The following is a 23,458-nucleotide window of genomic DNA, read 5'->3' as shown; positions in this document are numbered from 1 at the left end:
CTAGATCTAAGTTTTGTCCAGCAAAACACTGTCTATTCAATATGTAAAGGAGTATGCATTTAGCAGAAGCAGAAAAATAAATGACAAATCTTGGTTGCAGTTACACCATGCTGATTTAATGCAAACTGTGATGGCTTCAGATACGTTGTTTTCAATAATATGCATTCAATTCCACAGAAATATGTTATATTTATTCATAGCAGAATAGCAGATGCTGCTGCATTGTATTAGCTTGAATGGATATATGTTGTCTGTAAATATGCATTGGATGAGCAAGTACTTCTGATTGGGAAAAGCTGGAGTTGAGAAATAAATATATTGATGTAAATGAAAACGTATTGACTTTGATAAAAAGTTACTGGCTTCTATAAATATATGTTTTGAAAGAAAATGTATTTATATATAAAAATATAATTCTATCAGTTGGAAAGTACTGTTACTGATTTCAGAAGCAATTGACAATGTATTAGATTTAGCAAAATGACATTGATTTCAGTGTGTTTTACATGTATTTCTCTGAAATTGTACTGTGTTGAAAAATAAAACAAACACAAATCCAACTTGAACTTTTCCAGTCTCAAAAGCTTTGTGGTAACCCTGTGCAGATGAACCCTGTCAGTCTTTACTAAATCATGAGGATTTATTTTGGATTCTTTAACTTTCAGTTGTCTTTATTTACATTTCTGAGACTTCCATTTCAGTAATTGATGACTGCACCTTATTCACAGCTCTTTGATTTTTAATTGATGCACATCATCCACAGCTATGCCTTTGCTTGAATTAACTCCATTAGTCATGTTTTAAAGATTCATTCTTCCAAACTTTTGTTCAGAGAAGACTTGAAAAGTGGACTTTTTTCCCCTCAGTTATGTTCTTTAGTGTTATTGGGGGGGGGATGGGGGGGAATGTAATTCCCTTTTTTTTTCTTTTTTTCTGATGAGTGGAGTAGCTTTCATGTCATTTTTCATGCTTCACTAGAACCTGAATAAATTTCCTCTTCCTTGGAAGTTATCAGAATTCATACAGAACTATTGCTGTCTTCTGTTTCAGACTTAGTTTCTAACATTTCTTTTTATAAGATACAGATTTTTGTTTGCCTTTTTCCTAGTGGGAGCTTCATCTTTTACTGTGGAATTAGCCACTAGGAAAATACAATAATAATAACAAAGAATATCTTACTCCTTCCTAAGCCAATGATATTTGTGATCCCATGGGGTTTCTGTGAGTTCTAATTGCAAAAAAATCATATTGTAAGGGATTTTATCTTAAATAACAATTTTCATAAAAATGTTTACATTTGTTAAATTTTAAAATATTTTGATAAAATATTTTTATTTTTCAAATGCTATCACATTTTTTCTCCACCTCATGTCCCATTGCAAAACCAGTTTCCCTGATCTCCAATTATCTTTCAACTCCCAAAATATACTGCTTGATATCTTACTTCCTGGTTCTTGTATGTACTCAGTTGTTGACGTCTTATTTGATCCCCATATCTTCTTTCTTTCCTTTCTACTGTTTCTTTGCCTTTCTGCAAGCTTCTTATTTAGCTACTTCAAGAACACTGTTAAAGTCAGAGAGGTAGCACTATCCCCTCCCTTGCAATGAACTGACTTAGTTCTTGGACAAGAGTCCTGACAAAAATAAAGAGGAACACTCAGTTACACTATATTTCAATCCTTTATGGTTAGAAATTCCTGCCAGTAAGTAAAACACTCAAATATAATACAGTAGATTATCAGTATGTTGAACTTTAGTAACGGATTTTATAAAATTATCCTAAGGAACAGGTGGATTTTTTATACTTACCTTAAGGAGCAGCAGAAGTTGTTTATGAGCATCCGAAGCACTGCACAATATGCAGAGAAACTGAAGAGCAGACCTGGAAAGTAACATTAGTAGCATTTACTTAGAAGATCTTGGAACTAAGATAATCATCTCAGCTTAGTCCTGTTTCTGGCAGATGGGAATCCTCAGTTCAATGACTACTAACTGGTGTCAAGAGGTCAAAAAATGCAAACTGAGCTTCTACAGTGAAACAAAAAAAAAAGCATTGAAATGAAAATATGAATAATTTAGCTCATATTTGTATAATTAAAATGTGCTGTATTAGGGAATTTTGAAGAAAGTTAAGGTAGAAGTTGCAGTGTATTCCTGTTGCTGATGTGCTTAGACTCTCCTCAAGCACAAATCTCAAGAATGGACTAATAATAATAATAAAACTAATAATAATAAAAGTCATAATTGCAGAATTGAAAACTGGTGGAAGTAGAGTGGTCAAAATCATTCATTCTCTCTACTAGTCTCCGTATTTCAGATTGCAGAAAAAAAAGCAGTATTCTTTGGATAGCATGGTAACTTGGCTGAGAAATTATTTTGGCATATTTCCATGAAGATAAAGATAAAGGAAATATAAAGAAAAACAAAAGAATAAAAAAAGGAATACAAAAGAATAGCACTTGAATTTGCAATAAAATTCACCTGAGAAATCCCTTCTGCACATTCTATCTGTTAAAAGTACAAATGGCATGCTGGCCTTCACATAGGAAAACAAATTATTGAAGACCAGGGACCACTTTCATTTATGTGTGTAGCTAAATATAATTGAAATAGAAATGAAAGTTACATTAAAATAATTATAGCAATGATGAAAAGATATTATGAAATATATCATTATATGCACACAGGTACCCATATCAAACAGATGGTCAAAACATCAGCTAGTTGTAGCTTGTTTGTTCAGTTAACTGTAAATATTTAAACAAGAAAAAGAAGATGATGCTGGCAAGAGGGCATGAGGTGAAGATGGGAAATTATTTTCCCTTATCATCAGAGTTATAGTATAAATAGTTTCAAGCTCTTCTGGAACCTTTGAAATAGCTGTGTTGTTCTGTTTTTAAAGAGAACAAGAAAATACCTTGCTGGCCGTAAATAGTAGCACATTGGTGATGTTATTCAGATAGGATGACAGAGTCAAGTTCTTCTGATTGCAATGAGGGACCTCAAAGTGAGACTATTTCTGTCAGATTTGTGTCAGAAGCTTTGACCTGTAGAGACACCTTTTGTTCCCCTTCTCCCAAAGACTATTTATATGAAGTAGAGCAGTTCCAGTGGGAAGGACTGAAAGTTCATCACTTCCTCCTCAAAAAAGAAATAGGCCTCACTACAAGCAGGAAGGCTAAGTTCAGGTATCACTTCTGTCTGAGGTGGGTATTCGATTCTGGATTTGACCTGAATTTATTAAGCACTGGGCTACTGCTTTTGCTGAAAAATTCCTGGAACTGACATCCTTTCACCAATTAAAATTATGCTCAAACTAATATGTTCCCACAAAAAGAGTATTTTGGGGAAGCTACTATTTTCCATCAGTATGTATGTAACAGAATAATTTCAAAAAAATTCTCATGAAGGTAATAAAAATTTTGTAACAATATCCTCTGATTAATTCATAGGGAATTAATTTTATAATTGTGCCTTCAGAGTTACTACTGTTCATCCTACCAGGTCACATTTCTTGCCTTTATTAGGGTTCTCTTTCTGTGGGTTCTTGAAAACACAATAGCTTGAAATTAATATTTTTTTGGTGTTTTTAAGAGGGCTTATGAAGTGTAGGGCACAGTGTTTGGAAAACTGAACAGACTTTACTTCAATAAAAAGAGAAGTTTTGAAGAAAGAAAACTCAGCTTAAAACCTACTCTTCGAATGATAGTGTGCTGCATATATGCATTTAAAACCTTGATCGTAGGCTTTCCGTCTGAAAATTTTTGTCTTGGTTCACAAAGAAATATGAAAAAAAACCCCTTAACATAGCAAAATAAGAACAGCTGCTTGTAAGGACCTATAGACCTTGTTTGATTTCAAAAGGGAAATATAAAGCCCTTTTGAAGAAAATATGTGGACCATATAAGTAAATAGCACACATGAGTTATACTGTTTCTGTTCCTGTTCTAACAGCGTATTTTTTGATAGGTGTATTCTGCATTACTTAAGACATGTAACAGGACAATGTCTATCACTGGCTGTTCATAAGTTTGGCTGTTCATAAGTTTGTAACTTGCTTTTTTTTTTTTTTTTTTTTTTTTTTTTTTTTTTTTTTTTTTTTTTTTGTGTGTTAGGTAGAATAAAATACCAATGAGGATAATAACTTTACTAAAATAACTTTGTTAAGTTCACAAAGAAAATCCCCTGTTAGATTTTTGGAGAACATGCAATATATTTTATTTTTTTAAGAGCCAAATGAGGATCTATATAGCTACATAAGAGTAATAATAGTAAAAATTAATGAATGCAAATAAAATAATAGCAACAGAAGCACAAAGGGAACAGCAATACAACAGCAGTTGAGTATTAAAGTCATAAGTCACAGCACTCCAGTTCCCTGACCTCTGGAGAGAAATGTGAAGGTTTGCTACAGTCTCATAATGAACCCTGGAGTCATATCTGATGAAGATTCAAAATTGCCCTCCTGGGAGAAATAAGCCAGTGGTAGCTATGTGTTCAACATCTTCCCCGTGCCCTAAAAGATATGCAAAAGACCAGGTGACTGAGCATGCTCTGAGGGTCTGCTAGAATGGAAATTTTTGTCACTGCATAGCCATTCTGTGCTCTAATTACTTTTGAAATTGTGTGTTGCTAAGAAGCCTTGCTCATTCTGAGTCACAGATGATGTGTGGCACATTTTCTTCACTGTAAGTAAATATGTGGTCCAGCAACTTCTGAGCAATCTGTGGAATGTAAATAAGAAAAGCATATCAGTTTGGGGGAAATTTCAGTTTGTTACCTGGGAGCTTCACAACTATAAAGGGTAACTTTCAGGGAGTCAGCAGATCTAAAAAGATTGAAATTCACTGTCCTAAATCTATGTTTCAGGAGATGAGTGACTTGTGGTAAAAGGAAGTGTAATGAAATACAAAAATCTTTTTTTGATTAAAAGACCAGTCTGTCCCCCAGTATTTGTATGTATTCCTAAGTGGTACTGCTTTGATTTCATCAGTTCTTGCTCTTTTCACAGTGCATATTGCCAGTAAAGAACATTCCTACATACAAAGGGGTTATACTATGCTGAACTAAAATATCTTTATACAGTCAAAACAACATCCCCATAAGTATGCAGTACTGCAAGAAACTTATCTTAAAAGTAATATCATTTCAGGTTTCCAAAGTAGCTTCTATGGAAAAACTGACGACAACCAAAACAACAACAACAAAAAATCAGAATGAAATATCTGTAGAAAACAAGACAGGGGAAGAAAATTAGGCAGGCAGTGAAATTTTCAAAAAAACAGAACAAAAAAGGTCCACCTTCAAAATAAGCATAATCTCTGGTTTTATTAAAAGCAGGGTAGGAGCGCACCATCTGCTTTATATTATTTTAATAGCCAGGTTTTATTCCATTGTATTTTGGATTTGGTAGGTAATGACCTGTTTTTACTTCATTTCTTTCTTTCCACGTTCCCTCTTCCCTCTCCGCACCACTTCCCATTACAAAACTAAAAACTAAAAGATACATATATATATCTCTAAAAAAACCTATACATACATATACATATATACATATATATATATAAAATATATATATATATATAAACCCAGCATTTTCTGTAACCTAATAGTGAACAGACTGAAATGTTCATAATGCAGCTGCCCTGGAAGCTTGTTCCTGCTGCATTCTTTGCCTGGAAGACACCTGTTCGGTAATTATATGGCCAGCAGTACATTAACCACATTGCCTGCTGGATTGCAGGTGTTTGAATCTATAGGGACAAGGTCATTACATTACCATTTCTCTCCATCTGGCCCTAAGAAAGCAAAGTGTATATGGGCCACTGAGACTGCTCACTTTAGAGGATGTCTCTCCGTCCATTTATCATCAAACAGCACATGCCACACTTCCTGAATTTCTAAGATGCCAGCCATTATGAATTTCTATTTGTGAGGCTTATTAAAAATAGTACTGCTTTAGGTAAATTGATTTACTCCTGAGTGTACATACACACTAACAAAAGTATCTCCAAATTCCTGTGTGTGCTTTCCATTTGTTTGCCTGTTTTACTGTAACTTAAAGAAAAATGTTCCCTGGAGAAAGGGTGTTTGGACCTGGAGCTTTACATTGCCTGCTGATGTCAGGCCAACAGTAGAAAGGTTGGTAGTCTAGACAGCCATGAGGCACATGAGACATATTCCTAGATACTGCCCTACTAAATGTGCATGGACAGGGGTATTTCTGCATATCTTTCTTTGTTGAACTCGTTTGTTTGTGATGCATGTCGACTAGAAGAGTAAAAACAGAGGAGGCGTGTTTTAACTTTGCCGAACCATGTTAGTGTAGCATTGTTTCTATAAATTCATTGAGAGGTAATCATTAAGGAGGAAGGAAAACTACTTAAGCCAACGCTTTCTTACTGGAAATCTGCTGGCAGCTTGCCACTGGGCAATCCAGCAGTGAGTCTGAAAGCTTTTTATTATGCTTACAATTGCCCAAGTATCTCCCACTGTTTCTATGCAAATCCAGATATGCAGCTAAGCAGACTGCTATGGCTATGCCTTGCGTGTACAGAATGGAGAAAATTTCCCATGGGGAAAAGTTGAACAGACCCAATTTACAAACAAGTAACAGGTTTTAATGAATTATCTTGGCTGAAAATCAGATTAATATTTTTGACCCTTTAGATAGAAAGATATTGGAGCAAGTTTTAAAGATGTAGGGGGGTTTATATTGAGAATCGATGAGTTTATGGATATTGCTGTATGACGTATTTGGCTATAGCAGACAGGGACTCAAACCCAATGATCCAGAACATCCTCTGCAGACTTATATTCTTACAGAGTCAATAAACAAAAGAGAGTCATTTCACTGTGCTGCTGCTCTCAAAGGGAAAGGTTTGGCCTACAGATCCTAGTTTTATGTTCTCGCTGATTTCACAGAACCACGGAATGGTTGAGCTTGGAAGGGACCTCTGGAGGTCATCGTGTCAAACCCTACTGCTCAAGAACTGCCTCCTAGAGCAGACTGCCTGGGTCCATTTCCAGGCAGTTTTTTAATACTTCTGAGGATGGAGACTCCACAGCCTCTCTGGGCAACCTGTCAGCACCACAATAAAAAAGTGTTTGTTTATGTTCAAGCAGAGCCTCCCATGTTTCATTTTGTGCCCATCGCCTCTTGTACTGCCAAGGATGCTAGCAACTGATGAAACACAAAAAATTAGAACAGAAATGAATCAGGAGAACCTTTATGCAGAATATTTATCCTGTGTAAAACTACTTGTAAAATATTTCTCCTTCTTCCTTTCTGGAAATTTTACAAGTATATACATAAAATAAGAAATTCTTTTCTTGGATATAAATATTAAAATACAAATGTAGCTATGGAAAATTTTTTTGCTGTTGATATGTTTCATGGTTTAACCCCAGCCGGCAACTAAGCATCACAGAGCCACTTGCTCACTCCCCCACAGTGGGATGCGGGAGAGTATTGGAAGAGTAAAGGTGAGAAAACTTGTGGGTTGAGATAAAGACAGTTTAATAGGAAAAGCAAAAGCTGCACATGCAAGCAAAGCAAAACAAGGAATTCATTCACTGCTTCCCATCAGCAGGCAGGTGTTCAGCCATCTCCAGGAAAGCAGGGCTCCATCACGCGCAACTGTTACTTGGGAAGACAAACGCCATCACTCTGAACGTCCCCCCCTTCCTCCTTCTTCCCCCAGCTTTTATTGCTGAGCATGACACCATATGGTGTGGAATATCCCTTTGGTCAGTTGGGGTCAGCTGTCCTGGCTGTGTCCCCTCCCAACTTCTTGTGCACCCCCAGCCTATGCACTGGGAACATCAGTGTGAGAAGCAGAAAAGGCCTTGACTCTGTGCAAGCACTGCTCAGCAGTAACTAAAACATCCCTGTGTTATCAACACTGTTTTGGTCACAAATCAGAAACATAGACCCATACTAGCTGCTATGAAGAAAATTATCCCAACCAAAACCAGAAAACCAATGTAAATGATTCTATGATTCTATGATTCTATCTTCTGTCAACAAAATATGATCACTGTCTTCAGAACAAATCCTAAAAATGTAATGGAATTAAATAATGAATAGAAATGATGTGTTTTCATCATGTTGTGACCAAGTCTTTTCTTGATGTACTTTTTATCCTATCTTTGGGTGTTAGGTTCACATTGACCTGTCTGTACTGCTAAACACTCTGGCTATATCTCAGCAAGAGGCATGTAGGCATGAAAAAAGATGTGATTCATTCAAAGAAAAAAGAAATACAAGGGAGAAGTAAGAGAACAATAAATGGAAATAGAAGAGCTCTGATGTGATGGGAATTAATGTAAGATCAGCTTGGCATTTGTGTAGCATGATTTAGTGCAGTCAATACAGAAGCCACTCTGGGAAGTAGTAGAATGGTAACAAACAAAATACAAACAAAATTTGCTTTACACAACAAAGCAACCAGACACCAAAAGACAGAGGCTTAGAGCTTATAGGTTTTTAGCTCTATAAAAGATATAAGTCAGTGAGGGTGATAAAAAATGTTACTTTTTTTAGTGTGTGTTTGTCTCTTTTTTCTTATTTTGTGGTTGAATTTAAAAGACATAAACAGAAGAAACTTTAGCTGAACCATTTCCCTGATGTTACCTGACATTGATGAGGTTCAACTACTGAAAGATTATTGAATTAGGTTAACGTTGCACTAGTTTAATTTGGTAGAAAATGAAGAAAAAGGCTTTGACACTGCTTAGTTGTCAGTATTTTGACAGATGAACTGTTTAAATTTATAGTGACTAGTTCCTGTGATTTTTTCTATTTCATAATATGCAATGGAATAAAAACTGTATATGACATAATAGAAAAATAATTCAAGCGTAATATTTTGAATGATTTAAAATTATTAGTTAAACATTTTTTTCATTTCAGTACCTTTGTGTTGCCATTTATAACATAATCCAAATGCTGAAGTCTTAAAATACTTTGCAAATTAAAGTTTCCTTTCTCTAAAAAAATCAAACATAAAAAAAAGTTTCTGATTTAAACTCTCTCAGCTGCCTTTAAGACTGCTAACTTTAAAGGTGCTCAAGTCTTATTTTAAAAAGATGTGTATGAGATTATGATTTAACATGGCAGTGACTTCTGACTTTTGTTATAATTACAAATGCTTATGTAAATCCACCATAGCTTTCCTATTTGTAAGTACAGTGATTGCAGAAAATTTCAGTAAGTATAGAATATATGGGAATTTTGGCTGGAATGAGGTAAAAATATATATTGCATAGTAAGAAGACCAGAAGATTATAGTTTACTCAAAAAAACCCTCATCTTTTAGGAATTTTTAAATATAACAATGAAGAGTAATTAAAGTAGAATCAATTGATATATTTTACTTAAGTTTTGAACATGTTTCATGCAGGATGTAACTAACAGACAAAGGGGTGAGAAGCAAAGTCTTTTCATAGAGTAAAAATGGTCAGGAAAACAGAAAGTAATAAAGGATCAGTTTGGATAATGTAAAAAAAACAGACAATATTTTTTTTTTGTCTTTTGAGAAAACCACTGCTTTAGAAATTTTTATTTAGTTAACTCTTTGCCAGAGATAGGTCATGAATCAATTTCAACCAATAAATGCCTTCATCCAGAACTTTCAGGTCTAGGCAGGGAAGAAAGAGGGAACATCTCATATTCAGTTGTAAAATTTGATAAAACAGTTATTTTGTGACTATATTACGTATTTTACAGGTGCCTGGCAAGTTTCTACTATTCAGAACATAGCCAAAAAGCTACAGGAATGAAAAAATGCCATCTGTGTGTTATAGCTTCATTTTCCTTTCATAACTTGTATGCTGGATTGCAGGGTATGAAATCTGTGTAGATGAGGTTTCTGTATGAAGAGAGACTTGCAATTTTAGCATATTTTTATCAACTTGTGGGTTCTACCTGTTCAGATGGAAGGAGCAATTCAGCCATGAGAAAGCTCAGAGCTGAATTTACACATCAGTTCCTACTCCAGCCTCATTTGCTTGCTGAACAACCGGGGCAGGCAGAAGGCAGGACAGGAGGGTGGTGGAGTTGGAGTGGGGAGAGATGGTGAGACAGAAGCACCGGGGGGATCTGGTTTTGTCTCTCGGAGGCTGGCTGGTCAGACAGGTCTTCAGGGGGCCTAAAACACAGAGAAAGGAATATCGTTCACTCATCTTAAACAAGATTAGAGGCTCTATGCTTATTTTAACAAATAATGTGAAGGCACAATTGTGCTTAGTACAGTAAAGTATGAGCTGTGATACATCAGTATTTGTAATGCCTTCACTTCTAAAAGTATAAAAAACATGCCAATTCCTTAGCCTGTATATGTAATCCCAAATCCCTACTTCTTTTGGTACCCTTCAGTTCTATTTAATGCAGAGTGATAAAAACAGTAAATATTTTGATGCAATTTTATAGCATTTCTAATCTTGTCCACCTTTTTGCCTATTAGATTCCATATATGTTGCTGAATATTACCTTAAATCCAAAACACCCTTGTGATCGATTACTTTAATCTCACACTCTTAACTCCTCTAGTTGTTGAAACTATTTCTAATTCTCCAAACCTTTATCCAATTTTCAAGGTTTTGTTTTTTTTCCCAGAAAGCAATCTCACACAAAAACACGCTCTGGCTCTAGCAATTTTGTATAAAAACATACTCTGGCACTAGCATGTTTTTAAATTTAATACAGGGTTTTCCCCACAATTACAGATTTATATCAAAAGCATGACACCAGTGCTTCAGCAATGAGATCCATTCTTTTTACAAAAAGAGAAAATCCAACAACGTACTTATGCTAATGTATCTATGCACATTATTTCTACTGCTTCATGCGCTTATTCTAACATAAAAGCAAAAGGACAGAAACAATTTTTTAATTACTTGTCACTTATCTCTAGGGCGTGTGCAGGTAGCAACATTCTTTGCTGTTTAGCTCTTCAGAAATGCTTCTTAACTTTTCATTGATGAAATCTCAAGTCCAGTCCTCCATACTCCTTTCATACTTGATCCAACTACAGGTCATTAGGTCATTAAAAACATCCCCTTTTTCTTGCGAAACATTTTGATCCTCAGTGGGCTCTGTGCCCACCATAGTACAATCTAAATGTCTCAAGAGTAATATGTATTAAACTCTCAAATAAGCTTTCCCTTTGCTCCTATAAATTTATTCCTGCTTATTATCATATTCTTACATGCATCCAGGTACTAACTAGGCATTTACCAAAGTCTTACCAAACAATATTTTCTAAAACTGTTGTTTTGACTCGTGAGGAATTCTCTCTTACGAGATTTTCAGCCAAAATTTGCTGTGTAAAGCTCTTTTGAAAAGGTCAGAGTGAGCAAAATGAACCATCAGATCTCCTGTGGGCACAACAGCAATATGAGTTAGTGTTGCCTGTAGGTTTTAATGGCTGTGTTAGGACATAACCAGTTTAACCTGTTGCTCAATAGTTAGACATTCATTTGGGAGACAGAACCTGGAAGTCTGAACCTTGTCCGACTGAAAAGAAAACTGAAGCCTCCTATATCCTGAGTACTATAAACATGGGCTGTTAAAGAAAACAAGAACAATAACACCCTTTTCCTTGCCTTTAATAGAAAGGCTACAATTAGATTTTATAATAACATGTACTCCGTCATATTATAGCCAGATACTACAACCGGACAACTTAAGTCATGCCATCCACTGAGGTAAATCAGATGATAACTTTGCTGAGATCCCAGAGTAGTGCAAGGTCAACTCTTAGCAGCTAATTATGGAGGAAGATCTTAGATTTGCAAGCATTTTGGACAGGGTAATGTATTTTATTTGGTGCTCAGTGTAGCAAGACCGTGATCCTTCAGATAAGATAATAGTAAATAGATTTTATAAAAGTGAATGACAGTAACTTAATTTATTCAAAATTAAACCAGTAAAGAAATCTATTTACAAACAAGATTTTTTAAATAAAAAAATATTTGTGTAAACCAAATTTTCAGAAATTGTTTTTATAAATTCTCTTATGTAAATAGAATGCCAGCTAGTCCTTCATGAATTGCATAGAAAGTATATTCAGAACATTTTGTATTTTACACAAGCTATTTAACAAATATTCCTCCATTTCAGGAAAATAATTAGTATTTTAGCTGCTGAATTTAATGACTTTCCTAACACAAATATGATTAGATTTTTCTGTAGGTATTTCATCTGAAGCAAATGCAAAATAATATGCTATTTATTTCTATTTTGACACAGACTAATAAATTATATTTTCATAATAAATAAAATAATAAAAAAGTTAACTGAAAAAATCAGGTGAGAAAAGCACAGTAAAACTGTGAATAATAACATCTGTACTTAATATTATGTCATTGTCTTCTGTGGTCTGGCCAGAACTATGCAAAAAAAAATTTAATTTTTTGGTTCACTGTTCAACTTAGAAAAACAGTTAAGGTCAAATCTGAAGAAGTTTTTAATTAAAACATATATTTCATTTGACAACTTCTCCCTGCAGTGCTCATTTCTGTTTCCTCTGCACTTCTACCATGTTAAAGAAAGAAATCACAGTATTTTAAATAAAATGTACCAGACTTTTGTTTTACTTCATCCAAATGCATTTCAAAATATGATTCACTTCAATACATTAACATTCTTGCTTGTCCTGTGATTTACATGTGGCTAGAACAATTCAGTGCTCACCTGTGAATGATTCAGGTGACTAAACTATAGATTTTCTGAGTAGAAGATTCAGATTACAGGTCTTAGTATTGGTCTTGAATTGATACAGTCAGAATTAACTCTGATCCTCCTGACACAGTTTTAATTTAAGTGAAAGAAGTTGTATTACTAGCATTATGAGTAGTATTAGTATTAGTATTTTAATATTGGATTTTATTTAATAGCTTGCTTTTAATAGCTTGTTTTCATTGCCATTATCTTGTTTGTCACCTTTCTGGTTTCTGGAAAAGGTAGAGGTTTGGCATTCCAGAGGCAGGCAAACTTCCTAAGTCGGACCCCTGAAGTGGGTTGTCTAAGAAATCCTTTTGTCTGTCAGGTCCTATGCCAAAGCAGGAACACAAAACGGGTTTTCAGGTGGAAGAAGACAGATTTTGCGCCATTAAGCAGCTGCAGGGATGTGATGCTAATCATGTCTGAAGAAAGCCGTATCACCATACTTGGAAGATGTCAAGATTGTGAGACCAGAGCAGGAGAGGAGACTAAAAGGAGGAATAAAGCTTCGTAAAACCATCCAGTGCATCTGATGCTTGAATATATTTTGATTTGTGACATAAGAGGTGTGTATACCTCATGTGAGACTGGGCTGTGGAGCCTTCATATCTTTTACTTGGCAATGTGGAGGTCTCACCTGGTTTCAGTCACTTTTCTCCCTTAGAGGAACCTCTCATTAATTAGGTTAGAGTGGCTCCTTAAATAGTTGTTGTTTGTACAACTAGAGAAAAAGTCTTCAAAAAGCAAGTCATCTACCTGTAAGCTCTCCTGGGAGTACTATAGCTTCCTCCCTTCTGTATAAACAGAGCTGTACTCTTATACGCCTCTAGATGCCTAAATCACCCAGTTCCTCAGAGCCTCAGAAATGTTGAGGTAGTCATTACACAGCTGAGTAAACCAGATTGTGAGGCATATGAGGCCACATCCACTGGTTTGCTCACTTCAGTTCTCTCTGATATTTTTAACGAGTGAATTGAGGGAGAACTCAACGTTTCCTGAGTGTATGATGAGGTCTGTGGGGAGGTACTGGGACAACTATCAGCACTGATCAGTTTAGCCTTCATTCTAGCAGAAAAGCAGGCCACTTACCAGTACATCTGAAAATAGCAGCCAGACTGAGTGTAAAGCACCTGAAACGTGCTAGAGAGTGTTTCACATGTTTATCAGCAAGTTGGTGAGAATATCCAAATAAAAGAATAAATTAAGTAAAAACTCATCCGCTTGATCCTGTTCAAGTAATTTTGGATATAGGGCAGAAGAGCTAGAATGGCAGTTATTAAATCTCTGATATTTACTTCAAAGAACCTTAAAATATAAGCCCTTAAATTTTGATATGAAAGGATATCTTGTTCTCAGCTCTTTTCATCAGAGAGTTACTTAGGATCTCAGTTTCCAAAGGGGTCATTAAAGTTTTCACTGAATTCCCATTTATTTGCTAGGGTAACAGGAGCTGATTTTCGGCTTTCTATGGAGTTAGGCTTTCTATGCCACTGACCGCAGTACATGTTATGGGAATGTGTTCATATGGTCAGAGTACTTCATACCTGGCAGTTTTTTCATCTAGAAACTGAAAAGAATAGCACTGCTATTTGGATCATTGTAATGAGAAGTTAGTTAGAGAGGCTGGGATAGTGTTATCTCATATTGTCAGTACTGATTCAGTATACAATTCTGTAAATGAAATATAAGATTGGAAAAGTGACCAATTTAAAACTGATGAAGGAATTAAGAGAATCAATCCCATATTAAAGATTTTCATATTTACAGTCTATCTCTTTGCAGCTGATTATAGGATCTCATAAATGTAAGTTATGAATGCAACGGTACAGTGCCCCTGGATTTCCCAGCCAGATTATGCTGTCAAGTTTGCATTACCTCCTATCCTGAAAAGAGTCACAAGTATCTTGGAAAAGAAGACCTGTCTGTGCAAAATAAATCCTCCAACTTTGCTCTAGCTAAAATGAATTTGTGCCTTCAATCAGATAGTGATGCCACTATGTAGATAAGCAATCATGGATAATTGCACTTGCAAATCATGTTGCAAAAAAGGACGGGCACTCACCTGAATATTTACTGGGATAGTTTTATCTAGCTATTATAGCCTCTTCAGTTCTTCATGGCAGTTTGTTACATGAAATGTCATAGTCTTGTAAGTATGACAGCCTCTATATTAAAGTTACCTAACACCAATATAGAGAAACATGAAGCGGCTTTATTGTTCTTTTTTCTCTCAATGAGTATTGACATCAAATATGACATCAAGACTTCAAACTGGAAATTTTTAAGGGAAAATGGACTTCTTCTATTTCATGAAAATCCATTTAAGATTTGCACAGTTACAAACTGTCAGAAACTGTCATTTTGTGCTGTGGTTTGTGTAATACAAGTTGTTGGGTTTTAGTTTTGGCAGTGAACTAGAACCCCTCCAGCTGCTCCCGGGCTGTGCCCATAGCAGCTCACATCAACATTTTAGATGGGTCAAACTCTGGACAAAACCAGGTCTTCTCATCAAAAAGCAGGAGAAGAGATGTGACCTATGGATAGAGCTCTGGCCCAAGGTCCTTGAACATTTCCAGGCAACCATGGTTTTCTCCCTGCATACACGTTAAATTAATAATTTCTAATCTCAGAATTTACCATCCTTCAGCTTTAATGGGAAATCATTGTTATGTTCTGCATTTTATGGTCATCTTTCCATCAGTTAATGGAAAGCTCTGTGTAGATGTCAAATATTATTATTATTAAAAGATCTTCTGGATACACAGGAAGTGGCCCACACAGGAACCGAGCAACGATGACTTTTTCTACAGACAAGCATCTCAAAGACTCAAATTCCAACTGAAAAATTCTGTAACAGAGGGATCAAAAAAAAATGAATTTCAATGAGGAAAACTATCAGCTCTGCCAGTGATTTCTCAGAAAGATCTACTTTGTCTTTGCCAGTTTTGGCTCCACAGAGATGCTCCTTATGTTTAATATAAACATTGTTTTAGTGTGCAGTGCACACCTTTCTAAGGAAAGATTCACAGGGGACAAACAATAAAAGACTGCTTTAGAAGTTCAGGGATTGAGCTTGTGAAGTAAAGTTTTTAACATAAATAACTATATAATCTACTTACTTTTAATGTAACCTCAGAAATGTTGTATTCAAACAAATAAATATATAAGGCTAAAGTTACCCCATTAGTTATCAAGCCATAATAGAAAGAGTATTGCTAGTGCTTTGGTCATGTGTGCTACTAGGCAGGTAAAACTACATGATCATTTGCTTTATTCACTTGCTCCCTGCCCCATCTAGTCCATAGGATGAACTGTATTAAATGATTAAATCAAGATTTTTTTTTTTAATAAATGAAACTTCCACTTACTGAAGATGTGCACTATAGCACTGGGAGCTGTGAAGTGTGAAGCCAAAGTAGAGAAATGGACAGAAGAAAAAGAATGGACAGCTTAATCAAGTAAATATTCCTATTTTACCTATATTTATTCTGAGCTTTGCTAAAAAGTTCCTTTTTAATGTAAGTAATTTAAATCCAGATATTCGCAGATGACAATTAACTAGTTTTTGCTTTCAAAAACACTAATTAGAACTAAGTAAAAAATGGAATATAGTTCATGAGAGACTTCAAGATTTTGATTTTTTTTCATTCAGATTAGGAGTGAAATTTAAGCATAAAAAAATTCCCCAAAGAAATGTTGAAAGACGATTGGAGCTGAAGCAAAATATGTGGTTTTCTCAGGTTTGTTTTGTTTTGTTGTTTTTTTAATATATTGTATCTGAAAAGAATTATACAGAGGTTTCTATAACAGAAAAATTGCTTTCAAGAACTTTCACTGTTTGCTCCAAAATAATAGCTGAAGCCCAGGGGAGTTGTCATATCCTGCATAGTAAAAGAGGCAACGTAGTCTAGAAAATAAGATATTTTTAGGAAAAAAGGAGTAAAACTGTGTGAATAATAGCTTGATTTTAACTACTAAATTAAATAATGAAAAATAAATAAAGAAAAATGAGGGGGGAATGAGGACTGGTGGTTTGAAAAGAAATTTATTTGTCTACTCATTGATGTCAGGGAGAGACTGAAAAGCAAATTACTCTGTTTTCCTTTCCAGTTGTCTGATCTGAAAAATAAATTAATAATCTCTTACCATGTATTCGTGTTGAAAAGATAAAAAATCTTTTATCCATTTTGAACAAATGATGGTCTTTTTTTATGGATACCTTATTTTTCCTTACATAGTGTGATGACTGGATGGCATGCTTTGATTTATGATGGCATGTTTTGAAATACCCACGAATATATTGCATCATGAGGATATGTATTTTTAAATATCATTGTTTTCAAATCTTTCCAAATACTATTTATTTTCCTAATTTTTGTCCATCCTACAGGTTCCATTGAGTTACCCTCCTTCATGTGGAAACATTTATGTATGCACAGGTTTTATGTGTAGAGTTATATATACCAGCTAATATTGAGAATTAAAATTATTGAGCACTATGCATATTTTCAACTCCAAAAGTTTGCAAGCATGCATGTCTTTTAACAAAGAATTATAATATGTGAGTCCACTATTCTGTTACACCGTAACAGACACCTTAGTATAATTACCTTAGTAATATGTTTCATTTATTAAATATAAGTGCAAATCATTACTGTTAATGTTTAATAATGTATAGTTTAATACTGAAATTGGAAACATGACTAAGCAAAAGACCTAAACCTTCAGCCTTTTTTACACAAAAATTTCACTGAGTTCAATTGGACTTTATTTCTGAAGAACATTCTGTAGAAGTTTTGATGACTAGACTCTTTCCTTCTTTCTTTCTTTTTTTCTTCAGCTGTACCTTACACAAATTGAAGATATGCCTGACTAATCTATTGGTCTTCTATGATGGAGTGACTGCATCAGTGGACAAAGGAACAACTATGGATGTGATCTACCTGGACTTCTGTAAGGGCTTTGATACAGTCCCCCACAACATTCTTGCCACTAAATTGGAGAAATATGGGTTTGACAGATGGACTGTTACATGGATAAGGAAATGACTGGATGGCCGTGTCCAAAGAGTTACAGCCAACAGCTCAGTGTCCTAGTGGAAACCAGTAATGAGTGATGTCCCTCAAGGGTCCATTCTGGGACTGATACTATGTAATATCTTCATCAATGACATAGACAGTGGGATTGAGTGCACCCTCAGCACGTTTGCAGATGACACCAAGCTGAATGGTGCAGTTGATATGCTGAGGGAAGTGATGCCATCCAGAGGGAGCTTGAAAGGCTTAAGGAGTGGGCCTGTGTGAATCTCATGAAGTTCAACAAGGCCAAGTACAAGGTCATGCACCTGACTCAGGGCAATCCCCAGGATCAATACCAACTGGGGGATGAAGGGGTTGAAAGCAGCCCTGCCAAGAAGGACTTGGGGGTACTGGTGGATAAAAAGCTGGACATGAGCAGGCGATGTGTGCTCACAGCCCAGAAAGCCAATTGCATCCTGGGCTGCATAAAAAGAAGCGTGCCCAGAAGGATGAGGGAAGTGATTCTCGCCCTCTACTCCACTCTCGTGAGACCCCACCTGGAGTATTACATCCAGATCTGGGGTCCCAAGCACAAGAAAGACATGGACCTGTTGCAGAAGGTCTAGAGGAGGGACATAAAAATGGCCAGAGGGCTGGAACACCTCTCCTCTGAAGAAAGGCTGAGAGAGTTGCGGTTGTTCAGCCTGGAGAAGAGGAGGCCCCAGGGAGACCTTGTTGTGGTCTTTCAATACTTAAAGGGGGCTTATAAGAAAGATGGAGAGAGCCTTTTTACCAGGGCCTGTAGTGACAGGAGAAGGGGCAATGGCTTTAAATGGAAAGAGGCTAGGTTTAGATTGGACATAAGGAAGAAATTTTTTATGAAGAGGGTGGTGAGACACTGGAACAGATTGCCCAGAGAAGCTGTGGATGTCCCATCCCTGGAAGTGTTTGAGGTCAGGTTGGACGGGGCTTTGAGCAACCTGATCTAGTGAAAGATGCCCCTGCCCAAGGTGGGGAGCTGGACTAGCTGATCTTTGAAGGTCCCTTCCAACTCAAACCATTCTATGATCTCTATATCCTACTAGGTATTCCACAGCAATTGGTTAAATATCAGACACTGAAAGCTTGAAATTAAACTGATCATCTGTCTCGTTTCCACAGTTGTTTTTCTTGCTTTTATGAGACTCCACCCTGCATTTTTCACATCGCTTCAGTTTACTTGTTCTTTCTTCTTTTTGATGTAAAAAATGCCTCTTTCATTCATCAGTGTGCTGAAATCCCACACCTTTCCTTACCTCTTTAGGAAAAGATTATTCTTGTTTTCATTCTTTTGTGCCACCCCGATAGAATTATGAAGTAATATTTGTAGGGAATCTGTAGCTTACCCAATTAGATAGGTTTACATTTTAGTCTGTTCTGGAGATTCAATATTACTGTTTAATTTCTCTTATAATTACTCCAAAAGTATCTCTGCTTACTTTTAAATGACTATTGAATGCATTAAATACATGGAATTGCTCATCTCATAATCCTTAGTGAATCAGGATGTTTAACCAACTATGATAAATAAAGCTTGAAGGCATTGAGTATCTCAACCTCTTCCACTTAAGTTTTCTATCAGTATATTAATGCATTAAAACAGTGAGTATTTCAACTAGAGAAATATGTGAGAGGAAGGTCTACGACTCCTCAAAATGGCATCTGTAACCTGCAATGCTGTGTCTTTTCACAAACACTGAACTTCACTGATATGAATAGTCATGTGGGAGAGGGAGATGCATTAACCTATCAGTTTCTCGGAATATACCTTAAATATGAACTATAATAATGAACAAGTACATTTGTTTGAAGTCAGACCTAGGGGAATATAGACAAAATTTTCAAGATTGATGTTCAGCTCAGATCAAATTTGTAGCTATTTGGGGTTGGACTAGATGATCTTTGGAGGTCCCTTCCAACCCAGACCATTCTATGATTTCAGAAAGAAATTAAAAACAATACATTTAATGTCTACTTTACGCTTTAAATTTGTATGGGCTAGAAGTCAGCCTTACCTGTGTGTTGTAAGTTTTCAAGTTACTCAGTAAAAATGAAATTCCATCCAAACCATGTGTGCTTCAGAGTTGCTCATGCACTGGAGCATGTAGAATTTTCTTCCTCTGTCATCTGTAAAAATTTCTCAGAGCAAGGCTGCTAAAGTGAAACAGCTGAATCTTTCACTTGTGTGAATGAATTAGTCCATTTAGGACTTCAGGAGATTGTAAAAAAATGAAAAATACCAGTGACAACAGTTATAGGTATGAAGCCAGTCTTTCACAGATGGATTACACCCATATTTGGAGCTTGAGTGTTCTTTTCAGGAGTGTTCTCTGCTAGGAATTTGTCTTAAGTTATTGAGGGAGAAAAGAAGGAGGGAAAGATAAATCTGCACAAAAACAATCTGAAAAATATATGGTGCACAAGTCTTCAAAAGTTTATTTTTAGCCTCGTTCAGGATCCAACTACTACTGGTAGTATTATCTTTTTGGTGCAGGAAATAGATGTCACGACCCAGAACTGAACAACTTTAAAGAAAAGAAAAATATGGATTTTCTTTTTTATTTATTTTTTTAAAATTATAATTATGAAGAGATTATCTTGAAAAATAAGACGCTATATTAGTATCTATATAAATGGCTGAAAAAATCTGAATTTAAATCATATTTCTAACAAACTATGCCTAAAGTGTGAGTATAGTTAGTGTACACCTAAAAGATAAGCAGGTTGCCTGTTCCACTCCATCTGGATGTGTGAGTGATGGATTTCTATTAATATATTTTTTCTACTTCCCTTACATGACCCTGGGGTCCTTTTTTCGCCTACATAGTGCAAAAGTAATCAGGAAAATGGTGTACAGAGACTCTTTCCTTCTTTTTTCTTTTTTTTTTTTTTTTTAAGAGCAACTTCTATCAACCTTTATGCTAGAGAAATACATAGAAATTACTCTGAGATTTAACTGCTGGATTTCTTTTAACACTTGGCCTCAAAAAAATGTGAGGTTTAAGAAAGATTTTTCTAATGATGATACATTTCCAGGTACACTCCCAGATGACAATATTACTTTAATACCATAAAAATGTAGTATTGTCCTTTAGCAAACAAAGGAAATATAACCATACACAGCTGAGCAAAAAGCTAAAATACAAGTAATGCATATCCATGAAAATTTTCCAAAAAGGAAAAAAAAAAGTTGATAGACATCCTACCATTACGCTTCGTAAGTGGTGTCTCCAGGCTGGTCTGCAATGATGTGTGGAACTGAATTGAACAGAAACAGAAACTGTAACTTTGCTGAAGATAGAGGCATTACTAATATAAAGTGAAGCACTTTCTAAGAATATCAAAATCAAGGAAACAATACTCCCCCCTCCCGCCTTGTCTTCTGTGCATAGAAAAAAAGAAAGAAAAGAAACATACAACAGATGAAAATAAAAAATACCACTAAAATGACAACAAAGAGATAATAGCTATTCTTCCAGTTTTCTAAGTTGCCTGTTCAAACCTTCAGGAGCAGCTTTCACTGAACAAAGACTTGAGTGTTTGCAGATAAAGAAAAACTGGAATATAGGCTTATTGATAAATTCTTCTATGTGTGTATATGTACAGACATATATTTACATATATCCTAGTCATTCTTAGGATGCAGTTACTGTAGTAAGCTTTTAATCCCGTATGAGAACTTGCATACTGAATCACAGGATATAGTTTGCATATATGTGGTGTGTAATGGAGAATACTAAATCTGATGGCAAACATCCCCTGTAAGACTAGCACTGATCAGATCTTGGAGCAAGTCATGCTACCAAGACTTTAGGGAAAACATAAGAAACCAGACTGTAGCCTATTAAAGGGCACGTGTTTCATGTGAAGAATCTGAGCCCCACAGAATATGAATGAATGAGTACTGTTGCAAAAGTTTCCTTTTAAAAATAAAGCATTCAATAAATTCATTAAAAATTAATAAGCAGTTAATTTGTATACTCAGTGCATTTCTCTACCATGTTAAATACCTTAGAGTTTATCTTTGTTAAAACTATCTTGAGGTGTGATCTTCTTGATCTACTCAGAACTTATCTTTCTGCAAAACCCCACACATGTATACGATTATCTGACAAACTGAAAGTTCATATTCTAGTTTTCTTCAAGTGCCCATATTTTTACTCTGGACCTCTTTCCAACACTGATGTAGCTGAATACACAGAAATATGCAGAAATCCTTGATTGTGTAATGTCATTACTGGCATGCAGTGAGTAGTTTATTATATTAAAATCCAACCTTTTTAATTATGACATGAAATAAACATTTTTTTTACTATTTTATTAAACAAATTACCAAAATCTGCCCAGTCACTAAAATCAGGCAGTATAACGGAGCATAAATAGCTTCTGGTACCAACCTAATCTGTTTAGATAGCAAAAATGTTCTTTTCATTCCTCTTCCTAAGTAGAGAGTTCTGGTAAGTCAGGAAAGGATTCAGCACTTTCTTCCTTTTCTTTGGAAACTGATACCATATCCGTCTCTTATCTGAACAGGGAAAAGATCATAGATGTTGGCCTTTAATAAACAACTGGTTAGTTTAAAATCACTTCTCAGAAGAGCTTGGCAAGGTGTCAGTAGCTTCAATAAAATTCACCCACTAATTAATTTATATATGTATTGAGTTTAAAAGTGCTATTTAGATTCCCAGTAATGTATAAAAAAAAAGTTGTTGATGCTTCATGAAAATTTAACGTAAAGTTGTCTTGAAGGGCCTGTCTTTTAACTGAAACTTATTAAAATATGCAATGAGAGTACCAGAAACGTGCTGTATTTCTACACAGAAATAAGGATTACAAGAGAAGCAGAGATCACACTTGATTTTTTATTCTTCTGGGAAGAGATACAAAGGAAGATTGAATGAAATATTTTGCATGATTCTGAGACTAAAGTGTAAAGATTTTAAATGCTAAATGTGTAGCATTACAACAGTTTCTTAAACTTCCCCAATTAATATATAAAAGAGACTGTTCCCAATTCTGATCTCACATATAGTATTGGAATTTTACTGTGATTTCTCTGAGCTCTGTAAAAAATAATATAGATCAGAATCAGGCATAGGGAGCTTAGAAGTAAACCACTGGCACAAATGGTAAAAAAAAGAAAAAAGTAAATTTTTAAAGTTTTTATTTAATCTGGTGATGAGTCATTTCAGTTATCTCTTCCTTCATCTGTGTCCTCATACAATTATGGTGATATGTGACTGTTAAACATGGCTGCCATAATGCAATGGACTGAGGAACAGTCTTAAATGCATGAGATTTAACTTCTTATTTTCTTCCATTTCTCTGATTTTAAAATAGTGCCTAAAATACTGGTGTAATTTGAAACAGTGAACTTTTCCATAACTATATATGGCTGAGGCTTCTCCAAACATTCAAATAACGTTTCTGTGCAGACTGTCTGTATTTCCCTACTTTTCCAGGCATGCCATACTAATCTGACATGTTTATGTCATTAAGAATTTTAATTTTTTATTTTTCATGTTTCTACACATATAGAGGGGTCCAGGCAGGGTCTTAGAAAACCCGATGAAACCTTTTATCATAAAACAAATAGGTAACCTAAGATAGGAGGATTTGGTGTCTTTGCTGTAGCATAGGGCAAAGAGTTTCTCATCCTTTCCTAGCAAATTTG

Source organism: Pygoscelis adeliae, unplaced genomic scaffold, assembly GCF_000699105.1.
Source record: "Pygoscelis adeliae isolate BGI_AS28 unplaced genomic scaffold, ASM69910v1 Scaffold69, whole genome shotgun sequence".
Lineage (NCBI taxonomy): Eukaryota > Metazoa > Chordata > Aves > Sphenisciformes > Spheniscidae > Pygoscelis > Pygoscelis adeliae.
Note: the sequence above shows the minus strand (reverse complement) of the source record.